The following is a 25184-nucleotide window of genomic DNA, read 5'->3' on the forward strand; positions in this document are numbered from 1 at the left end:
TTTTTTTAGTTGTACCGAAAATAGAACAATCATTTTTATCCACCGAGCGACATGTTTATCCATTGGTGGTAAGCGGAACGCTCATTTCTGGCAGCCGTCGAAATCACACGTGGTAGATTCACGCTTCTATTACAACCGTAGCTGCACATGGACAAATGAGCATGGTAGAAAAACTTTCACGGGTAAATGAGGTAACTCTGAGAACACGTACAATTTGAGTTTGATGACACCTTTTGCCTGGTAACTAGAGCGACCGCAACATTCGAATGAAGTGAGCGGGCTCAGTGATACTCATTCCGCCAGTTGAGAACTAAATCTTAGCTTTATGCTAACGACTTTACAACTATTTGCAAGAACGGACCAACCGATTTTTGCGATGCCCTTTGCACTGCTTGTCGAACACCTTTTCGGTCCAGAGTAACATGGAAATACTTGCAGTTAAAGACGTTGAAAGTTAGGAAGCGCTCAGGTCTGGATGATCCGACAGACGGTGACTTTATGTAATCAAATTCTTGGATGTTGGAGGTGGCTTCAGAGCCGTTATAGAAACACGTTGTTGTAGATCGGGCAGCTTACTTAAAATAACTCGCATTTACGTATGTGAGCTTGGGTGCTTAATTGCTCAACTTAAATTTTGTGCTGAGTATTATAGTGGCTTCCTCTTGATATATTAGCGGCTTTTTTCATCTTTCTTTTATGGAGAATGGAGTATGGGGTATTTGTTTGACTCAGACATGGTCGCTCATTTTTACAAGTCACACATGTAAACAATAATATTACTTTGTAGTGCTCTTGTTATTAGCGTAAGAATTATTCTGCATTTTATCATGCGTATAGGTAGTACTGGGATGTTTATGTGTGGATGATTGGAAGTATCATAAATGAGTCTTGTTTTATTAGTGCAAACAAGCTAGCTTTAGCGTTTCCCCTTATTTTAGAGCACGATACCCAATTCGAGCCAAAATAGCTACTTTTTTAGTTGTGATTGTTCGCTGACCTTCGGTCTAGATCACATCACCCGTTACAGTTCTGGCTACCTTCGGGAAATTAGCACGAAATCCGCGAGGTGCACGTACCAGCCTCGTAGCTACACAACCCCTATTTAGGACCTTGTGTCGATTTCCCTTTATAAAGAAAACAAATGAACAATTTGTATTATACCAACCATGAGTAATATTTGATTCTGCCAACCAGAGGGATTCAGTAAGGGTATGATTAAATGTGAGTCGGTGACCCAATTTATGGCTATCATCAAGAAATCTTTTTCGCCACACGTAGGCTCATATTAGGAAAAATATCACGCCGAAATTAAGAAACCAACTCTCGATTTCTACATCCTTCAAAAAATTAAGACCAACAAAAGTAGGTAAACTACAATGCCTTAATAAAGATGCTCTTTTTGTATTAGGCTTGCGCGGGCCGTTCCATATATATCGAGTGTACAATACCTCATGAGCTTGAAGTCTACTACTAGACACAGCCTAATGATAGTCGCTCTGGATAGAACACAGGGATTTCTTCTATTGTTGGAAGTGTCAAATACGTCTGCGCGCTAACTTAGCGGTAAACAGGGACAGAATGTAAGTTTATGATTAGCGCAGGTTCAGATGTATGGATATTTTGCCATGGCTGTACTATTGCATTTCGATATGATTACTTTGCCAGCCAACTATTTCAGCCTCGCCCTCCATCGCTGCTGGATACTCAATTTTCATTTGCACCATACCGTTCATATTACTATTCGAAGTGGTACCATTATTGCGACGGCCATCTTGGTTTTGTTCTCTGTCTGCAATGCTGTTTTGTCCGATGATTACGCTGATGCATGACGCAGGTGCTGAAAGACATGAAATTAGAAAAAAGATATTTTCTATCCATAATATAATACTGGACTGGGAAGAAATTGGGCCAAGTTTTAGAGCTGCAGTCACTTTATAAGGTATCTATAAGTACACTGAAATGAGGCTTAAATGTTTCAAAAGAACCGTAGCCATGATTTTGTTAATTTTAGTGTAAAATGAAGTTAGATCCATCTTTAGCAAACTGTAACGCGATAATAAACATGCTTCAGGAAAGAATTACTGAAACTCGAATTTTTAGTCACGTCTTTATGCAATCATTATTGTTTGAATGGATCCTTACTAGATACTGAACCTAGAATGAGGTTCTTTTTCTTGTTTAGTTTTTGTCGCCGTATAAGCCTGTAGAAGTTATAAACAGTACTTAATAGTCTATCAGAGGTTTAGAACATTCGATTTATCAAAACAAGAGAACGGAACTGTCAGTAGCCGCGTGAGGTTGGTAGGTAACGTGTATGAATGATTATCTTGGGGTGGTGGCATAAGTTCGAATCGAGCCAACCTTCTTGGAATATTGGCTGTGTCGCACGTAAAACTCTATTTTTAGTTGGAGTGTAACTGTCATTTACCAAAATAAAAGTATACCAAGTTTTCAATACACTGCTATATGGTATATACGTTTTTAGTGAACAGAATGTTATTAAACGACACAATTTTTATTTATTAACAAGACAGTGCTTTTTTTTCGGGAAACAATGTATTGGTAATTTTTTTTAAACCCAATGGATTTGATTAGGTGGAAGTGTTTTCCAATAGATTTGGGTTAATTAATGCCAAAAGGGAGATTCGATCATTTTGGTTTCGGGAAAGCCATATCATCTATCTGTAATACTTATTACGAAAAATTAAACATAAGAATCATTTAAAGCAGTGGCACTCCCTGTAGAGTAAAACCTTTCTAGATAAATATGGCTATGGGAAGTAGTAGGCAAAAATGAATAATTCGCCTTTGAATCGTATATTCAGAGTAATAGGGACGCATGAAGATCCAAAGAACATGAACTTTACGATACATGACGTTATTTTAGTCTTATGAAGCATCATAGTTCGTAAAACTGATTCTAAATTATTATTGAGACAACCAAATTTTATTTAACCCTATGTCTAAATTTCCTTAAAATAAACTACTATATTAAGAAATTTTATTTTTTATTTATTTTAATTTTGCTCAGTATTTCGGCAAATTTTGAAAAAAGGGCTTTTCTTACTTTTGTGCTGAACGCTAGTGTAGTTCTACTGTTGCTTCAGTTATTTATCTTGGCCACCGTTTTCGTTTCACCACAACTAAAAGTTTAAAAACATCAGCGTTTGATCTGGTCTTTGACCGCTCCCGTCTGTCCGTGCAGCCCCGTGCTTCTAGACTATCGTCTCCAAATCCTCATCCCCAAATTGTCCCGCGGCTGTCATAGCAGTGGACTCCCGATTCGAGGCGCCTAGATCATTTCCGGCGGCACCCTTTCGCTGTATCCCTTTCTCTGCACGCTTCCTGTCGTGCCTTTATCTTCAAGCCCCCGCAGCAAAATGATGGCTTGGGGTCTTTGTCGTACCCCGGCCGACCACCAGTCCACCTGTCGTCCATAAGGTGCATTTCAAAATTTGACCCGCCATTGGCCCAAAAGGGCGCAGCCGCTAGCTCGTGTTCGTCTGTGTGGCGCACAGAATTTCAATGAGTGCGTCGGATGAAAGCAAAAAAAAACGACAACGAAGAAGCCCTTCGTTACGTTGCGAATAGCGAGCAAGCAAGGTTGTGGGGATGTGACAGTTAGCAACCGCTGCCTTTGTTTAACCGCATTCGTAAGCATGAGCGTACTAGGACGAGAGGCAAAGCGCAATCCGAGAAATAGAGACAAAAGACGTAGAAAGAATAAAATGGAGCGAGGAGAAGATCTATACGATGAAAACTTTGGACTTCGGCCACTCAGTACGGTGGATGGATTTGCGAATGGAACCCTCAATCAAAGCTGCTGGCTGGCGGAAGGTACGCAAAAGCACACGCCCTTTCGTCTCTGGTCACTCAAGGGGTTAAACAAAGCGAGTGAACGACTTAGGGGCTCACCTTACCCTCTGTACCCCTTTGGCTTTGGAACAAACTCCCGTCAATATTCGTTGACGGCTAAAGAGGGCATTGATGAAGAGAAGGGACAGAAAGCGACGCCTTCGTAGTGATGCTAGCAAGAACGCAGATGGGGCAAAGCGAAAAACAAAGAGAAGAAAACGAATAAAAAAAAACAGTACGAAAATTGAAGTCGAAGGCCACATCATCGGTTGAGGCGCTGTTACGTGCTACGATTTATTCGCTTTGCTCCCTGACAAAATGTTGCCTTCGTTTTATTAAAAAAAAACAAGAAAAATTCGTAAGATTCTTATGACAAACCAGACGAATGGCGGGTCAATTGCTAGAAGTTTTGGAATATCTACAAGTCACATGAATGTGGACAGAAAGCCAGTAACTAGTAAAGGAAGGCCAAAGCAACATTTGCTTTAAGAGGGCAATTATGGAAATTATGGTTTGAGACTGCAGGGACAATGAGAATGCTCTTGAATGATACCGTACGAAGTATACCCACTGAAAACGAGTGAGCTATTACAGGAGTTGGAAGCAATCATACAAAAAATACTAGTAGAATCTATGAACAACCAGGTGCGTCGTTAAACTGTATGCGTTCATTCAGCGGCTCGATGTTTGTAACCATGAAACAGGCATAAGTTCATGTTGAAAATATGCCTTCAACTCGAAGCCTTAAAATTAATTCTTTGTTTTTCAGAATTACGCAACATTACACGTCAACTAAAATGGACAGAACAATGCTTTCAGCGCCGCCTTAAGATATCTATCTTATTGATCTAATTCCCTGGCTTCTTGTTTCTGAGTAAATCGATACTTTTTGTATATTATTAAGCAATAACCCTTCGATTGCCATGGCACTTGTCCATGAGCGTTTTTAAAATTTTAATATGAAAGGTAGTTCGCTCTATTGCCGCCTGATAACCTACGACTAAAACCCTCGACATATTTATAGCGGCTATCGTGGTTACACTAGATCCGAACATATCCGACGATAGCGGTAAGCTGGAAGTTTCACTTCATAGAAACCTTACAGTTTAGCTATTCTTTCCTAGCAGGTTTACATAGTCTAACCGAAATTTAGCTAATCCTGAATGTGTTCGGCCAGTCACTTCTTGGCCATCATCTGGCAGATAGAATGTAGAATTTATCAAACATGTTTTCATTGGACTAAGATTAAAGGTATCATTTCAGTCAAACCTTTTCTAAGCAACTTTTCAAAATAATTACGTAAACCGCAACGGACGATTGATACCCCAGCGTCTAAGTTTCATTTTGCTCCAAAACTTCGCGTGTGTTCGAAATCAGTTTACCAGTTGAAGGATGCCCTTGGCATAAATATTTCTTGCCTTAAATCCCTGTTAAAGTTCTTTTGTTCGTTGGCGCCTTTAAGACAGGTGTGCCGAATGGTTTCAATGAAATTCAGCAAAGGGCTCAAAAACTTACATGGGGCAAAGGAACTCGGAAACTTAATCACCACGTGCTAATTTTTGACAGCACATAAGTTCGGTGCTGCGAAATCCATGTTATCGGCTTGGCTAATCCAAAAGTTGTGTTTGTTCAAAAACCGAACATTCACGTTACGTGTTCTCCTAGATTAGCCGACTGTTTTAACAGATTTTCAGATACGCGACAATTAAATGCGGGTACAACGAACCTACATAACTGTAACATGGTTTAGGAGGAACCTGAATCGAATACTATTGGTCCATAATAGTCTGTCTATATGATCTAAAAAATTAGCAAAATAATTCCGTCACGTAAAATATCTAGAAATAAATTAATTTTAATTGACCTCTCTAAACGGACAAACTCTTAACGCAATACATGGCCAGCGCACCTGCAGACCGATACTAATCGCATCTAAATACTCTTCCTTTATATTGTAGCATTTATTCAGTTAGTAGACACGTTAATACCTATACTCAACGAAGACAAACTTAATATTACAATAGCTGTGAGACGCTACCGTATTTACATAATCTACCATCAACAGTAAATAAATGCGTACTTTAGCCAGCATCCATGCAAACCACTGCTATATATATTTAAGCGTTTCACGTACATAAAAATGTGCTACTTAAAACTAACCATCGAAGTAAAGCTATTTACGATGACAAATTTAGCAAATATTCCCATCGACGTGCTAAGCAACTAACATGTCATACCACGAGAAGCAAGATAATGATTACAGAAAAACAGTGACCTAACCGACTGAGAAAGCGCGTGACAATCAGCTTCCCTCGGAGCCATCCTAATCTTTTCAACTATTCATCGCGCAGCCCCTAATATCCTTTTCCCAGGTCTTTCAGGCATGTCCTACCTCATACCACAGTTACCTAGTAACATGTAATGGGCGACGACCGGCTCAACCCGTAGCTAGCAGCGGTATCAGCGATGATAGTGGAGGCTCTGCCACACCATGGCGAGACACGAAAAGCTGATAATAATGCAAGAAAGGCTACTTCGGCACCGAATGGCGAACAAGCATTCCGCGTCGTGGGAGCGGGCAAGTAGTCGTGGGGGTATACGGAAATCGTGACAGTGGGTTTTCCCAGTGGCACCGCTTCGTGCAGTGCGGCTTGCTGGGGTTGATACTTCTGCCGCAACTACCCGCTACCATCACTGCTCTAGTCGTCGACGGCGACAACAGCCACGAAGACAGAAGCGTATTGTAACAACTGCCAATGTCATATGAGTTGTCATTGTTTCAGCCCCAACGCCTCGCGCCTCGCGTCGTCCCTTACTCGCGTGCCCACTATTTCGTCAGACCCCGGGTAGGGGAACGGAGAAAGGCCCAAAACTCGGAACCTTTGCGTATCATGCTAGTGCTCCTTATACAACGCCGCCAGCCTTAACAACTTACTTTTCCGACATGACGAGGGACCGACGAGCCCTTCTATCGTCTGCCTCTCCCCATGTCCGCTTCTAGGACAAGGTCTTTGTTCACGGTACGACGTAAGCGTCTTCCTGTCGAAGAGAATAGCCCACCCTGGCTGCAAACTGCGAGCAGCCAGCTTTTAGGATTCCGAACTGGCTGAGGCAATGGAGACCCCGTCTTCTCTCCTCGTCATCGCCTGCTGTTTCACAGAGAACCAGTCGGCGGGGACCAAGCAAAAAGTACGACATTAATGGGACGACAAGTATGAAATGACACGAAGGCGCGGAGCAGGGCGCATCCCCTACGAGGACGAAAAGTTTGGCAGGAGAATAAACGAGAAAGAAAGAAAAAAAGCCCCTCTTTCTTTCTCTGTGTCGGAAATAAAATAATATCATACCGCCCTCGTCCCCGTTTTGGCACCCCGGACAGCTTCCAGTTCCTTTGCCCCTGCCGTGCTCAGAACGAGTATGGTGACGAAGCAGTATCCTACTATGCGTGAAGCAGGACTGCCCTGCTATGAACGAAACAAATGCGCTACAAAAGCGCTAGCCACGATGTTAACAGCCGACAGTGAAGCTTGCTTCGTCAAGAAGGCCCTTCGTACAAGCTAGCTAGCGGCGTTCGCAGCCGATACTGCAGTCAACTCAGCAGTTCTTCAACCTGACCTCCCTTGCTCTCAGCTGATGCAACTGCAGTACACATATGTATATAGTGCTACTGCCCGCGGCAACTGACTGCCTCTGTATTGATTATCGCATTTTCGTCTGTAGTGGTGGCACTGATGGCAAAGTACAATATTATAGTAAAACTCGACGGAAAAAAAGGACGACGGCGGCGTCGGTAGACGGACAGACTTGCCTACCGAGAGCCGTATTGGCAGGACGTTTATTGCCTGCTCAGACTCGATTACGTCGGGCGCAGCAAAAGCGCAACGATTGAATGCGAGGAGCAGTAGCCGAAATAGAGCAAAGCGCCGAGCTAGCGTTAGGTTGACAAGAATCGTATGGAGGAAAACGCTTGAGAAAGGGAGAGAGAGAACCAAAAGTAAACGAACTATCATCATTACCTTTAGAATAATTATTGTTACCCCCCTTTACGATAGGGGTAGCTTTGTGTAGTTTCTTCCTTATGCGTGCGGGAGAACAGAGCTAGCATGGTGAAAGATATAGGTTTGCATGACAACATATATGATCGCGAAATATGAGGAAGGCTGAAAATATACTGGGTAATTACTTTGGATTTTTCAGCAGGTAAAATGAAATGAAATCAATAATATATCTGAAATAATTCGAAAGGAGATTCTACCAATATTCCATAACAATACCATCTTCTTAGACCAAGAGATATTATTACGTTTTTTTTTTTTTTTTGTTAAAAGTACATTATTCATTAAAGAAATAAATATGTTGGAATAGGTTATGAGAGGTGTGATTTGTGCTAGTATTTGGTACTTTGAATCCACCTGAATACCTAGATGCTTCTATTCTCAGTTCTCTTTCTAAGCTTTCTGCTTAGTTCTAGCATCTGTGTCATCGCTTTTAAGCCACCAAGATGTTATATATTATATATAAGAGCACCCACTATCAGGGCTTAAAGATTTCCACTAGTATTGCTGTATAAAGAAGAGGTGCGAATATATCGCATCTGGGCTGGTCTAGTACGTAAGATATATATGGCGTAGTAACTGCGAAGCGCTCGTTCCTGCAAGCCAGCTACAAGGCTATGTCAATCCACTTTACTTCGGTAGCAGCGGCGGAATGGTCGGTGACATAAACACGTTGGCAGGAGGATTCGTCGCATGCCTGGATTGGACATCATCGCCAGGGATGGCGTTCGACGAAACCCGAAGAAATGGGTAGAGACATTTCAGCATCTGGGAAAAGATCGCGGATAATCGACCGAGCAAATAATACTAGAAGTGCGACCGTAATTGCAAAAGACGTCCTGGATGCGATTCGACTCGCGTGCGCGGGACACAACTATATGGCAAGGCTTCAAAAAAGCTCTAGAAGCGTCTCCTCAAAACAAGAGTCGAGTTGTGATTTTTTTGACGCTGCAAGCGGAACGGCGAAACGAGCACTGCCTCAATGCGTTCCTGACTAACATCCGAGGAACCACAAAATAGACTACTTTGGCGAACTCCATCAGTGTGGATGGAATGAATTCTTACGCCAAGAGAATGCCGAGGGAACTTCAGCGTCTGAGGCCGTACGCCACAAAAGCCATACATCAACTTTCTTAGATGCATTCATCCAAAGGGGAATACTGGTTGTTGCTATTATGGGAAAAAACATGTCGGAATGTAGTTCCCGCACGTAAAGGTATCAAGACAAAGCAAATCATTAACAGGCTTTAGGCGTGTCACCGCTATGAAACTCATAGGCCGTACTGCGGATTTGCCAAGCCATGGGCCCCTCTGAATAATGCCACTTCCAGTACATCGATCATAGTGCATCAGATAGTCAGTCCTCGGTAATGCGAGTGCTGCATGAAGGACGGAGGATTCATAGGCCTATCCGCAAGGCAGGCACACTGTGTCGAATAGGTGTCAGAGGATCACGGCCAGCCTTACCGAATACACCAAAAAAAAATGGTGCGTCGACTGATTACACGCTGTTTGCTAAACAAAATACGGATACGTACTAGAGTACGTGTGTAAGGTTGCGTGAGACAATTAAAAAGGCACGTCCCTTCAAAATCCGTCAGTAAAGTGTCTACGAATCCGTCGTTGGAAGCGGAGGAGCATGCCAATGGCTATCATTATTACGTATACAGTCTTGACAGCACGATACGCTCTAGGACAACCGGAGGCCTGATTATGTGGTGTTGTTGCCGGTTCTCGTGCAAGACACCCTTTACAGCATCTTAGTTGCGCCATCGTCTAACCCGGTTCGAAAATAGGGAGTGTCGTTTGACATGCACCTGAAGACAGTCCAAAAGACTCAGGCCAGGCCGTGTTACCTCATCACGCACACTTGCGGGATAAGGACATGCGTGGCAACATTATAATATCAATTATTAAAAACGCACTTATAGCTGTATAAACGTAAAGCAAGTGGTTGTGGGGCGCCCACTTCTCCCACCCAACGACAAAGCTAAACCAATTCGCATATATATGTATATATATACTGTGTCTATACGAAAGAATCTTTTGCATACGGTGCTTCTCTAGCCTTAAACACTGCCCTTATGTTGCTTGCTGATCCATCTGACCTGTCACAATTACTTCACCTCTCGCCAGCTCCCATTGCCTTGTTCCACTTGTATCTAAGCCGATACAACGACACTTATCCACAAAATATTTGTATATGTATTTCCTTGTTCAGTAAATGTCTGTGTGTCACTCAGTACGCCTGTATGTTATTATATATATATATGCACTCGTCAACAGTCTGCGATTCTCTCTTATTATCGTATCCAACTACTCGAGTTAGGTAGTTATATACCGACTATAAATCCGTGTCGTTTAATACCTTGTACTGTCTGTACCAGCACCTATCGACGTTCAGCGGAGCTGCCATAGAGGATGTCCAGGCCGCCCATCGTTACCTTTCCGCTCATCGTCAGGCCGGGAGTAGCCAAAGTTAGTCGGGGGAGAGCGTTGTTTGCGACAGAAGGGCTCTGGGGTCTTGCCATTACTTCAATGGACTTCGTAATCCAGGTAGGCCGCTTCTGTGGGCGCACAGGTGTGCACTTTAGCAGAGGCACTCGCCATTCTCATCGATGTTACGCTGAACATGAAAGAAAAGGGAAAGAACGGAACAGAGAGTCCATTAGATCGATTTGGCGAATCCCATACACACGTTGGTCGACGGACGCGGTCCTAGCGATGGTAACACAGCTGGTGTGACTGTGACGATGAAACTTCTAGGCCCAATGTAAACGACACAGCAGTAAAAGTAGCCATAGAGCGTTTCACAAGCTGAAACGGGGCTCTACGGAAATCTGTCTTACCCCCCAAAAGCTGAAGGGGAAAATTGACCGTCACCCTGCCAAGATGCCTCACGACGATCGAGACGAGCAGGATCTGCCAGCTGCCCCTAAAATCGTGGAATAGGATGAGGAGCAAGGTGATTGGTCACGTTGGGACCTAAGCACAACTCTGCTCAAGAAATGGAACAAGACAGGTTAGGAGGTGAGTGGCCGCAAAGCCATTATGGAACCAGACGCCGCAGCAGTGGGTTCTGTATCTATTCCGAATAGGAAGAAGTAGGGGATACGAAGAACGAGGAAATAGTAAAAGTAATGGGAACCGGAACTGCGTACACCAAACTCCTGCTGCATAGACCTTTACCCATACAAGGCCGAGGTAAAACTTAAGACTAGATTTCTCTGACTTTCAGAGGATCCCGAAGTCCGCCAATACTTGAATCTTGATGTGTTGTCAACAAACGAGATTCAACAATAATGAGAATTGCCGAAGAGCCATGAAACGGAGCGTGGAGTAGTTAAGACATCACGTTAGATTGGCGTTTGCGTCTGTAGTGGTGTTAGCTGTTTTAGGATAGGAAAATTGGAGATTGTTCCTATCCTAAACGCTACCTAAAAAGCATCAAAGCTATTCATAGAAGGAGTTTATCTCTCGCGACGGTGGTTCTGTGTTAGCTAAATGAAAAAAGCCCAGAAATCATTTTGTCACCATTCGTTAAATAGGACACAGAAAGTTAGCTTTTTGATTTTTTTTTTTTCGATCTCAACGTATTATACAAAAGAGATAATATTAATAGATAGAAATGGGATTTCATGGATATGTATGACAAACGAGAGATTGCGGGGATCTGATACCACACAAACATTGCAATTAACTGCAATCAAAGAAGGGGTTCGCTTTTACAACATAGATGATTTTTTTGACAATGTAATCATTCCAAAGAAGTGACAAGTAGGTCAGCTTAAATAATCCCCTGAGGGTGGTTTGCAAAATAATAGCGATCTTTTCGATCAGGTCATATCCGTAAATATAGTGGTAATATGATTTGATTCTCTAAACACGAATTGAGAACAAAATGAGTATCTACGTTTTTGCTTTTACTGCCCTGCGTCCTTGAGGCTGGCAGATTAAACACAGGTTGTATAATAAAGTCCGTGTCTTTGTTGTGATATGATTGCTATGTACTATTTATTGAAGGTACAGTTAGTTTCTCTTTTGGTATAGCTCTTCTGCTGTACAATAGACTCACAAGTTGTAAAAGAAAAAAAAGTCTGTCGTCAGCTAACTACCTAAGCTATCGACTTCAGCCTGGCATTACGCCAGACCGATCGGGAAATAATTTATCTCAGCGACTCGGCCGAACAACCATTGAAACTAGCAGCCACCGGCCCGTTCTGCTATACCGAATCTTTTCTGCTTCGGCGTCAGAGTGAGCAAGCGCAAATTTACGACCGCTTGGCATGTCATTAGGATAAACGTGAGTGATATCGGGGCTAATGGACATTAAGGCAAAGGTTGTCGGGTATTTAGGCTATAGGTTATGCCCTAAGTCGACGGTATGGCTAATACTGCTCTGCAAATCCTATCCCGCAACACGTGAACCGAAATTTCACAAGCCAATAGCGTTTCCATACTTTGCCCGTTAGTTCACTAAAGATTTGGTCGATTAAATTTCATGCCGCTTATATAATCTTGCTATTTAAATAAGCATGAGCTCTTTAATTAGCGAAGCACTGACTTTGACGGTGCTCTCGGTAATATATACATGTTGGATGTGAAGCGAGATATCAGGAGGGATTTTCGTATATAACTGGGGACTGAATATAATTTTCAAGGGCAGCATACTTTTTACGTACAGAGTTCGTAATCAGCCTCTCAGCATAAGTGATCGTAACAAATCACGCTTATATATACGACTTATTTGAAAATCTTATTTGTTGTTTCTTTTTGAAACCTAACTACGACAAAAAATAGTACTGTGACTTGGCGAATGCTTGTATAATACGTACTACCAGTATAAACTGGACTGCGAAGCCTGATAGCGGAATACTTTAAAATACTAAGATGATCTATGGTTATTGTTTTCGTTGAGTTTTGAGGTTCGCAATAGGCGATTATTATATAAAATACCAGCTAGTTTTGGACAAAGATCAGCGTACTAAGGGCCCATTCGGGTCACTTCTAAAAGAAGGCAACTTTTTGCCCTAGGTCTCTTCTACTGGGTATTATGCTAAAACATCGAAATTCTGAACAAAGAAGATCTAGCTTTTCTCGTTGAGATACTGAGTATATGGAGATACAGAAGGCGAGAGGAGCTACCACCGTTTAAAGGAAAACTCATTACTTGAGTGGCATTCTTTTAGGCTCTGTCAGCCGTTGACAACTATAGTCATATCGAACTTCACAATCATGATGATAAGTAACAACGGAATAAAGCCTAGAGTATACCTGATAAAGTTGACACATCCATAGATGGGGCAGATATTTTTGTTTAAAAAATATTGAGATTGGCCAAATTTGTGTAACAACAATTAGGTCTTTTTAGTTTTTTTTTTTTCTTTTTTCTTGAACACTTATTCTGTGTAAGTTGAAAAACGCTAACTACATCTGGCGCTTTATGTGTTATCGCCGCACACCAGTATCTAAATGTTCGTAGAGTCCTCTTTATATGCACGCCTTTTTTAATTGATATTTGTATGTCTGGAGTACTTGACAATTTTTTAAAATGTGACTCGGCCTAGTGGCTGCGTAGACTTCATACGTACCTATCCAATTTTGTCCAACTGGATATTGTCCTATTGTGACCCAGTTCTTACAGTGTCAAAATTTACGTTGCTCGTTTCTTTGTGCAGTTGTCAATCAGACAGGCTTATGACTTGCGAAGCGCTTTCAATAGGTTCAACGCGTATTTCGCGTACAATTGTCTGAAATTGATAGCTCGAGTTGAAGTGCCTTTGAAGACATCTATTCTAGACAATAGATCTCAGGTACGATATCGCTAGAAGTGTGCCTTTGCACTGCGGCAAATGCTCAGTTATACACGATATTCACCAGTATATTGGATGTTTGATACCGTAGCGCTTTGAATAATAATACCGCTGCTGTGTTTGTTGTCCGAGCTTGGACATTCTTTACACTAAAATCTCTCGTTTATATTCTGATTTTTTTAACGTCAAAGCAAGGTTTCAGTCTGAACAAACGGTTTTGGAGCCTTCTGCGCAAGTCGAAAAACTACATTAGAGTTTATTGACCGAACGAACCGCATAATTACTGAATTGGAGTGGTTCAAATTTACACAGTATGGAGTGATATAATAGTCAATAATATAAGGCCTAGCAAAACAATAACGCCTCTATGTTAAATGATTGTAACAGTTTCTGGTGATGATATTGTCCAAATGTTCTCGAGCAGATAGCAGTAGCTACTCGATAGTCGTCGATGGTTGGACCATATTTTTTTCCTCACATTGACCCTGCGTGCTGTTGGCATTCAACCGATGTCCTATTAGTGCGCTCCTTCAAAGGCACATATGGCCATCAGCATATTCCTTGGTATTTTTTTTCTACCTTGCTTGACTAAGTAAGCAAATGATACGCATGTATGTCTCAATTTAAACCCGTATCTTTGCCTCAATGTGAATAGCATGAAAAGCTTAGTTACAAGCTCACAATAGTTGTGCATTTACTTTATGCACCGTTACACCGACTGCTGCCACGACCGCCAGCGCTAACTGCTCTTAGCCTACAAGATCTAGCCCAACATTACGTTCAACTGGTGCAGCGCCTGATTGGAGACTGAGAAAAGCAGAGCTATGACTACCTTTGGATGCCAAGCGATAGGTTGGGCTGGCCGCAGACCTTACGTCAAATAAATTCATGCAGTGACTTCTACTACAACTACCACTACGATTATAGAAACTGCCGTTGGTACGAGGCTAGGCCGAGGAGATGGAGCGGGTTCCGTATCGTGCCTGAATAGCATTAGAAGTCATGGGGCCCTCGGGAATAGGTTAAGTGCACTAGGTCTAGCTAGGGCGTCTGAATGGCCCAGAACACACCGAAAAGTGGGTCGGGAGACAGCGGCTCTCCAACTAAAGCCGTCTCGTTGCATACGAGTGGTCTCCATCGACCAATATAAAAGTTCTCAATGCGCGCGACGTTCCCCCAATGTTGAATGTGTCATTAGAAAAAGAGATAGCCAGATATATAGATACTGTGTTTTTATATGTGGTAGCTACCAGAAGTAGCTAATAAGTAAAATAACACGGTGGTTAAAGAGGAACGTCATTTTCTTTGCTTGTTAATGATCGTTATATCGAGCACATTTGGCAGACTGAACTGCGAGAGGCCAGTGAATAACAGATTCAACAAAGTTATGATGTAGGCTTAAAGTTGGACGTAAACATATTTCATTTCCTACTAGGATCCAGCGGTCTGAAGTAATACTTATAGCAGTACTGTAAAATTTGGAAGATCTATCTATAAAATATAATAGGCTAAGGGACAGACTGATTTAGTAGTGAAAGTTGGTTGAACCTCTGACTATACAGGTCAGGTCAGATTTAGGGAATGCAAGTCCCCACGCGTGCGAGGCAATTACCGCGTTCAATGGGGGGCTCACCTAGTTATTTTGGTTCAAATCAATGGAAAAAGAAATCAAATATATGAGCATCAACTAGCGTAGAATGCACATTGTGAAAAATGCGTATTAACAGGAATTTTCCTCGAGGGTTTTATCTATATATACCCTACACTTAGAGTGTATAACAATAAATATTATCATTATATTTCGGTATCTGATTTTAGCCGATCCTTATGGTCAATTTAACAGCTACTGTGCGGCCAGACGATATCCCAATGCAGTACATCACCTTCATACATAGAAAGAATTACTTGCCCTTTGTTTCCCTCAATGTAAACCCTTACCTACGAAAGGGTTACAAGTAAAACAACAGAATTCGTGGTATTACCTGATGATGACTATTTTGACTGAGCGAAGCTGGTCAAATGCGGTGCCGTGACATTTCACTTTTAACGCTGTATCATATGTGGATGGGTGCGTTCGTGGTTACCTGTGTTACTCATTTGGCCGGTCTTTCTCTCGCTCCGTCGTAGATGTGCATCGCAGAAACCAGCGATGCACTAGTTCCGGGCTAGCGTCCCATTAGTTCCATTGTTCTCTTCCATCCCAGAACACCGTCGTTTTCCCGTCGTATGTTCGACTTCGATCGCCAGCCAGGCAAGGCATTGTAGCCAGTGTAACTGTTAGCCAACCAGGGTCAAAGCAGCGCCAAGAAGCTTCGCGCGCCGTAATATTTTTCCAAAGTTCCAGGCAGAGAAGTCCGCGGCGGACGCCAGCCGGCAACAACCTGCAGGCGATATATTGAATGAATGAATAGGAGGTCCAGAGTTGCGGGTTGCAGCGAAAGTGACATGGAACGACTGTAGGAACGCACTCCGTGAGCTTCATCTTTAACATCTCTTAACTGCAATAGAGAAGAAGGCCTACGAAGAGCACATAAGCATGGCTTTCGGGTGACTTTGCTTTCCCTTCGGGCAACTGGAAACGGAAAGCGGCCATTTAAGCGCGACTTAGGGACGGCGGGGCAGGCAATGTAAGCATGTCCCCATCCGAACTTGTAGTTGCGTTCCGTTTTCGTACACTTGCTCTCTCCATAACGATAACACCAGAGGGAAAGCGAGAGAATGTAGTAACAGTTGCTGTAGCTGCCGCTGTCTTACAACCGTCAGCGTCGTCTGTTGTTTGCCACGACCAATTTCATATTGGTCCTATCGAACCGATTGTATCTATCATGTAGTGTCGACAGGAAATGGTAGTTCGGCTTCAATCGATCCCGTTGCAATTTGTTATCTCTTTCGATCGGGGTCGATCGAGAAAAGTGAATAGACTTCAGGATCGGCTCCGGAGATCAAATAAAACAACGAATATTTATCTATACATCGCAATTTGCCGTTCCTGTCGGTTTTGTTGATGTATGATTCGTTCGCCAATGGTTTGTTGAATTCGTCTGCTAAAAAGGCCGTTGTATCTATCTCATTTCTTGCATATGGTGACGGCCCCTATTTTATGATAAATGGGATGATTCCTATGAAGTGTGATTGAGTGTTTCACCCTTTCGCTCTCGGATATAAAACAGGGACAAAAAAACACGCTTTCACAAGTACGATTTTTATCTATATATCATAAGAGGTTCTGCTAACTTTCTATGATTTGCTAACTTTATTTTTGTCATACTTGAAAAAAATAAAAGACTCTACGGTTAAATAAAACTTTAATGTTTTTGGATAATTAAATAAGTATTATATTACCAGACAGATAGTTACCAATGTCTACCGGGAAACGAAAGCAATATACATAATTAATAATAGGTTATCTACAAGAAAATGAACCATATGATGGGTATTGTGATTTGAGATTGCTTTACTATTCGAGAGGCACGCCTTATCACAGTCCCGACGATGGCCCAATAGTATCATGTTTGTACTGATAAAGAAGATCCAAAGTTACCTAGGTCCAAAACCCTGTGTGCACATTTTACGTTGAATGCCAGTCAGGTAATACCAAAATCGAACATCAAACACGGAACATTTATTGGATACATTTGCTGTCGTTGCCACAAGCTGGTTTACATAACTTTAGACGCGCACTTACTAAAGATTTCTTTATGCGGAACAACTTTGTTACCGGAAAAATCTCAACGAATAGGGCTAAGAGATCATTATGAGATGTCGCAAAAAGATAGGCAAGTTACGATGGGAGACGGTCCTTTGATTGACGTTGTTGCTGGTCACAACACGTTTCGGCACAAAAATTGAAATGGGTCAGAAACCTAGGTCATTTCATCCCATACTACGGTATTACTAACATGTTACGATATTATTAACATGTCTATAAAAATATTTTGATACGAAGTGTGCGTATTTTTGCGGAACGAAGAGAACAGGGAGCAATTACCCATATAGGTAACGATCATTGAAATTTTGAGAAAAATAGATAGAATAAACTGGTATAAAGTATTCCAATATAAAATGACTGACAATAATTACTCATACTAAATAAATGACTAATTAAAGGTTTCCTGTATAGATTTTCGTTTAGTATGCTAGATACCGCTTCAAAGTGTGACCCTAGAATCACACAACTTCAGTATGAGAGTTAACTTCGGTGAAAGTTATTTTTACAATTTCAAAACCAGTTGAACTGGCGGCAGCTCCACGATTCTAGCTGATAAGCTATGGCTTTGAAATGCGGCCTCAATCTCAATGACATTAGGCATGTTTCTGCATTAGACACCTTATTAAGCTTAGAATAGATCTGTGATCTGACTCGACCCGAATACCAGATCTAGATGCCATTTCATAAACCTACATCATAATAAGTGGGATTCTGTACGAGCCTAACTTCAAGTAAAGCTTGAAGAGAAAGCCGAACTATTTTGGTTACTCCCCATTGCCTTGGTGCCCTATTTTAATCGATATCACTAAGCTATAGCAAAGTAATAGTGGTTCCAAAGTATGTGTTGCTTTAGCAGTGTTTTTTGTCAACTTGCAACGTTATTCTTGGCATTCTCGAGTTTGACAAAAACCATTGCGTTCAGCCGCCTTCGAGGGGGAATAGTTGCTAAATAACTTTACCTGTACCATTAACTTATAAAGTTTTCCAGGTATGCGAAGTAAATTTTTTCGTAGTCTTTTGCAGTTTTCTAATACTTGCGAAGGACCAGTGTCGCCAATTCATATCGTTTTCACCTGATGTACCCATCTTGCGACAACTAAAAAAAAAAGATATAATGATCTGTAAAAGAACAATAACAACAAGGGTCTTATAAAGAAGAACATCGCTTCTCCGCGGTAGTTGACACATGGCATTCAGCACACTAGAAAGATAAAGCAGACAGCCATGATATTTACGATAGTCTAATGTCATAAACATGGGAATTCCCGTTACATTGTTGTATATGTTATGGCACGCGGAGTGTTCGAACGACCGATTATGCACGCAGTACAAAAAACGTTTGCCAGCAGTTTCTAAATAACCTCTTTTGCAAACTGTTTCGCAGTCACAAGTCAAACATGTGATCAATGAGGTCGTCGATGCGTGCTTTTGAGTCAGAGTAGAACAAATTTAATCCATATATGCGTTTTTTTTCTAACGGTAGGTTCAAACTGCGTTTCGTTAATAACCCTAAAAAGCTCGACTCGTTTTATCCCGACGGTCATATCCCAACAACGAAATCATCGTAATCACCTTTTTCCATCAACGGTATATAAGTCGCTTATTTTTCGTATGATTCTGCCGCGTCGTAAATAACTGCAGCAAATAATAGCAGTGAAGCTATTGAGCATTCAGTACTTTTTGTATTTCGATAATAGAAAATTCTGTGATTATTCTCAGATCCGCATAGAAATATTATGGAATAACGAAACTTCAAACCATCGAGATCACTACCAGCAGCAACGTGAGAGCTATCAATCTCGTCAAATCGGAGATATCGTCTTCCGCCTACGCTTTTTGCGTTCTGTGATCTCAGCACTTGAGACTTCGAGCTTCGTAGGAGCACAATGCTACCATTGCCTCAAACTGTATCGAGATACATATGCATTTGATTGTTATGTTTAAATAGGACTTTTTGTTTAGTCTATTTTTCGGGTTCATTGAGAGATAGGGAAACGTGGCGTGTTTGGAAGAGGGTAGCCAGATGGAATCAGAACTTCACCATTCGTGGGAAACGTGTACCCTGTTACTATTCTCGACTTGGCTCTGTTATACCTAAACATCAAGTCCGCAGCAGAAGGAAAATAGGCGAGTGCGGGTTACATGTGTGCCACGCCAGACTGCCTCACGATACATAGTCTACAGAGGTGCCTTCTTTTCCTCTAGCCTTCTTACCAAGATTATGGCAAAGAGAGCTGTCGGCAGAACTCTCATAAGACCCATGTGGGAACAATGGGGTAAAAAGGGGCGAAAAGAATGCTAAGACAATAACAAGCAAACTAGAGCATAGCAACAAGGACAAAATGGCATGGAGGTATTCTGCCACCTCATACCTATTTCTAAAACAACATTGCGTTACAATAAGTGTTTACCGTTCCACCGATAAGGACAACATCACAATAGTATGTGTCATCAGCCGTTACGGTGATCAATGACAACAATGGAAACTATATGGAACCGTAGTGAATAGTAAAAAGTTGTGTGATACCGTGATGGTAAACAGCTTTCGAGATTTCCGCTGTTGAGCTAGTAAAATGAATAGCCAAACAAAATTCGGTGAACCAAAATAGAAATGTCGTAATAATTATTGTCATAGTATCTAGGTACTAAACCTAATATAGCTAATGCAGTGATAGTTAGCAGCAGACGAAAAGAAAAATTTTAATGGGCTATTCTCCTAATGAGTCTTTACACTATATATGAGCTACAAATGGCTTCCATTTTGCCATTTGTATCGGCTGATTGATCACTGCCGTTACAATTGATTTTTTCCAGTGCGATAGAATGTATCATGGCGGACTTGAGTTGCGACACTATGCAAATTTCCAATACTTGAGAGACAACGTGTTGTACAACTCTTAAGTACGAAAGGATAGTAATGGAACAAATGCCCATTTAAGAATAGTGGCGTTTACTTGCCTTCGTTTGGGGCGGGATGGAATGATATGGATATATAAAATGCTTGCTACAGGTTTGATTTGTGGGTTAAACGTATTGACTGTCGTCTAAGCTATTCCGCCAGTACCAGCACGTAGAATTTCATGTATTGTTGATCATGCTTTGTTTTTTTTTTTAACTGTCAGGTTCTCTTTATTTACGTTGGCATACAGCGTACTGTATTCATGCATATTAACATTATGAGTCAGTCGCTCGCGACGTTGTTTTTCTTCATATTGTTCAGCAAATTCATTGACAGTCGTTTAAAATTTCCAATAACCATAATGCACTACTGGCCTACGAGGACTCCTCCTCAGGGTTACTTAGTTGGCACATACCGTAGTGTCTGTCCTATAAGAAAAATAGGGCGAAAGACTTATTTTCCTTGTCCCATGTCTGTCTCCCAATTTATTTATGAGCGAAAAGGGCCCATCCTTTTTCACTACTTTTATTCTCCCTCTTTGAGCCCCTTTCGTCGTAGCACCCCCGCAGCAAACTCCTAGCTTATCCCATGACTTCGCGCTTCAACGGACCAAAGCCGTGTCGAAACACATTCCACGTGATCCCTAATGGTCAGACGGCGCCTGGCTGGCGACGCTGGAGTTTACTATCATAGACCCACTCCTCCACTGGCGGCCAACGGCCGTGTCGTGTGAGAAAAACACGCTTTATTATACAGCAGCAGCAGCAGCAGCAGCAGCAGTAGCAATGGACCGTAGTAGAACGCAACGGTTATTTATTATGTTAAGTTGTCACCACAAAGAACCAAGGGCCATGTGCAGGGGGCAGGCTGGTAGATAGAACCAGTTGTCAACCCGACCGACTCGTTGTGCTGGAAGTGCAATGAAAGAACTATCAGCAGCAGCCTGGCAGGCAGTAAACTTAAGACAGGCACGTCAATGCAGAGAATGGGCTGGACAAAATAGAGCAGACTATAGAAATTGCATGCATTGAAAAATCTTGGACTTTGCACATATATAGCTTAACGGTGTGCACCAACGAGTATATAATACAGTAACCGAACTGTAGAAAATCATAGAAGCATCAATAATAATAGTCTGTGCTATGCTATTATAACGTATAGCAAACAATTGCAAAGCTAACGAGGTATGCAACAGGAATGATTTTCTTGTCTCACATACTCTATTTTATTGCTATGTTTTTAAGCCTCGTATTTTTACTAGGTCAAACAGAGTAAAAGTCAACTGTATTTAAACATGACTTGGAAGAACATGCCTGCCAATAATTCCATTAGTGTTGAGCTCGTTTTGAGAACACGAGTGGGTAAAAATGTCAAAATGTGCGAAAAGTGCGAAAAGTAAGAATGCTAACTTGTCTAAGGAATGCGCGATCCATGATTCTTGTTCAATATTTTACAAGGCAGACAAATAGAATTATAGATAAGCCGCAGTTAGCCAGACTCGTCACAGTCATTTAGAGCTCTTGTGTGCAGAACTGCTTACGTATGCACTTGCAAGGCCATTGGAATACGTTTTCGTTAAAGTTCGACAGCATATCGTAAAAGAAAGGATTACCTAATGATTAGAACTGTTTACCATATTCAGCTGACACGGAAGAATTTCGAAAAGACGCTTTTCATATCAGATAATATCAAGAAGTTTTCTGTAGCTATAAGCGGCCCACATCGAAATAAATGTTCTCTTGGCTAGAGGTTCGTTTTCGCATAGAAAGTAAATACATTCAAAAATACGGACCTCTATTCCGTTGCGAAATTCGTTTACAGCAGAGGCGGCAGACGACGATATCCAGTTGCCATGGGCAAGAACCCGAATTAGGCATAAGTACTACACTAGCCATGGAAATGGGTGCCATTCAGCATTATTACTGAATGAAAATTTTCGAAATTGCGATCGAAGTTGCAGTCACCTTATATCTAGACAAATGATCGACTTTTCTATTGTTTTATGAAAGTTGCCTATTGTAAATTCTAAAAAATCATCAACCGCCAGATCATAATGGCCGTTGACTGAACTGATGGCGAACCGATTTTCATCAATTGCTTTATAAAGGTAAATAATCTAGACTATAAATCTTTATCCATTTTATACATGTCCTACCTTAGTTACGTAGGCCCTGATTCAGAGCGATTGAGTCAGATGGCCTGAACCATTATGAGGCCTGTTTTTATAAGCAGCGAACACTTTTTCTATGGTGTAACATCCCCACTCATGTTAACAATGATTCTTTTTTAGTGTTTTCTATCGTGTGGATCACAGAATCGTGCAAAAAGATAATTCCTACATTAACTAAATATAATATGTAACAAATATAAAGAACAGCGTCAGGTATGCTCGAAGCCATAACAATATTTACTCATTCTTCGGGACTGGAACCGTACCAAATTTAGTTAAAACAAAAACAGAGATCTTTTGTAGGCTTCGTACAGGAGATCACTTATATGCCAAAAGACTTGTTATTCAACTTTTGTTCGACAAAAAAACCTGTAGCAATCACAGTATAAGCTCCGGCTCGGTTTTTATTGAACTGATCTATGGAATAGTAGAGCCTCGACTACGACTGTAACTTCCTTTGACCTACAATTTACTATGTTTACAATCTTTTCTTGTACAGGTTCCCACTTTGCTTCGTATTCTGAGACTTAGACAACGAGCCCCTGCTTGAAAAAACAGGCGTTGCTGCTTTAAGTCTCGTGTACGACACATACTAGACAATTTGCGCGAATGAAAAAAGATGATCACATTCTAAAACAAAAGCCGCATTCGAGGCTTTACGTGCCGAATTTTGGCGAATCCACGTGGTGGATTCTCTATGCGTTTATTCCTAATGCTTTCAGGCTGTTCAGTTAACCAGCGCAAGCAGCATCTCAGGCAGTAACTAAATAATTTTTTTTGCATACGAGAAACGGCCCCTCAACGCATGATCCTCTAATACGCTTGTATATGACTGACGAAAACCCCAAACCTCTAAAAAAGGACTGTATTAATATACTTTATGCAGACCCTTTTCAGCTGATTGATATTAATATGGCTAAAAATCAAGTCTAAAAGTTTCCTCCACGCGAATACGAATTCGATGAGCGTCTTAGTCGATGTTGCAACGTTATCTAATATTAATAAATATGACTCTCAATTAATCTTACTAGTATTACTTCTATAAATTTCGCTCAGCTGTCTACGTATTGGTATCAGAACGTTTTCTATTACTGGCTGTTCATTTAGATCTTGACGAAACGTAGTCTCTTAGCCTTTATTATATTACCGTGAAGGCGAAGCCGTCACGAAAATAACGCTACCAGCTGTTTTCCAACAGTTGAACTATTTTTTCGCATCGACCCTTGCTGTGGCGATACACCTAAATAGTTATCGATATAAGTTCAATGTCTTTGCTGGGGTTTCCTTCAAGATGCGATAAATAGCCTGGTGGCACCTGCCGCGTTTGAACTAGCCCTGCTGGCTGTATGTCAAGTAAAATGTGGGTTACTCCAGCCATTGTGCCTAACATCAATACACCTTTTCCCCATAGTCCGTTGTTATTTTGGAGAAGACTTTTCTTGTTGGCCTCACAAACTGCATCCGCCTTACGTGACCGTCGATTCTCGGGTAACAAGTTATGCAAAGTATTGTTTACCGATGATCAACTCATGTCTTCCTTGCTATCGTCATGCACAGCGAAGACACTGCGTAAAAAATTTGAACCCGCGGCTGATTCCTAGCCTCTACTTGGTACATATGGCATAATCTCTGATCTGAATCGTAAGCTATTACTACGGAAATCATCTAAAAAAGGGCATAACTGAGTCCACTTTATACATCACAGCTGCCAAGAAGCCAGTGTAGAAAAAAACGCGACAGACTAGCCTAATTTCTCTATGGATAGAAGAAAAGCTACTGATAACTGCAATATTTCCCAAACCGTGGTTACCCGCGATTAAAATAAGAAGTAGAAAAAAGAAAAGAAAAAAATGTTTATATGAAATATACAGGCGATTCTTGCCTTTGGTGTAAAAGCGATAAAAGAACTAATAACCCGCCAGTGACTAGACTCTACTGTATGATAAGAATGATAAATCATTAAACTTCACTTACATAAAGCACTAACAAAATAGTACATACCTTTGAATCACAGCTACAGATATTTCCAATACTACTAAATATACTGCTAAAGGAAAAGTAAAAATATATCAACCTGACCTTTCTTAACCCTGAAAATAATGTCAACAATAGATGTCCTACATATCCTTATATTACATGTAGTTTCGGCTACAATAATCAGCATAATATTTAATAAAATAATAATCAGCGGCTAATAATAATCAGCATTTTAGCGACGCACATGCAGAATCGTATGTCGCCTACTTCATCAACTTCGTTTTTCGGCTCGGAATATGAATGTGTTTTAATAAACGTCTCAATTAAGGCACAAACTAAGCAAAATGCACATAAACCGATGTAATATCTGCACCAGTGACCCTGCCAGAGAAATTTTCAAATGCCGAAGAAACTTTTGCCCTAGTAACTTATTTATTACTGGTAGTACATTTTCCCCAGGCAGTACTGGCTGGTGCAGCATCTTCTTTAAACCCAAGAATCAAACTGAAACGTCAAAAAAAATCCAATTTCATCCTTTGACTTTCTGATCTCATTGTGCTTATCCACAGCTAAACAGTTTCCACTACTAATAACGTCTAACCAACCTTGCACTAAGCCTCCCATCACCCCCGACCTTCTCATGTTTCCATTGTTACGTTGACCCGTTCCATCTTCGCTGCCCCTGTCTCTGCGGCGTTCAGGCAAA

At 41.3% G+C, this 25184-nt stretch overlaps 1 long non-coding RNA gene across 1 annotated transcript in view; it reads right to left on the bottom strand.

Moving 5' to 3' along the window:
• The window catches only part of LOC147757381 (uncharacterized), a 64790-nt gene extending 47951 nt beyond the window's left edge, over positions 1-16839 (bottom strand). The window contains exons 1-2 of the long non-coding RNA XR_015322529.1: positions 15706-16839; positions 1754-1837 (exon numbers count right to left, since the gene is read on the bottom strand). This is a non-coding gene — a long non-coding RNA (uncharacterized LOC147757381). The remainder of the gene's footprint in view (positions 1-1753; positions 1838-15705) is intronic.
• Positions 16840-25184: the final 8345 nt, after the last annotated feature.

This window comes from Varroa destructor, unplaced genomic scaffold (assembly GCF_002443255.2).
Source record: "Varroa destructor unplaced genomic scaffold, Vdes_3.0 BEIS01000002.1, whole genome shotgun sequence".
Classification (NCBI taxonomy): domain Eukaryota; kingdom Metazoa; phylum Arthropoda; class Arachnida; order Mesostigmata; family Varroidae; genus Varroa; species Varroa destructor.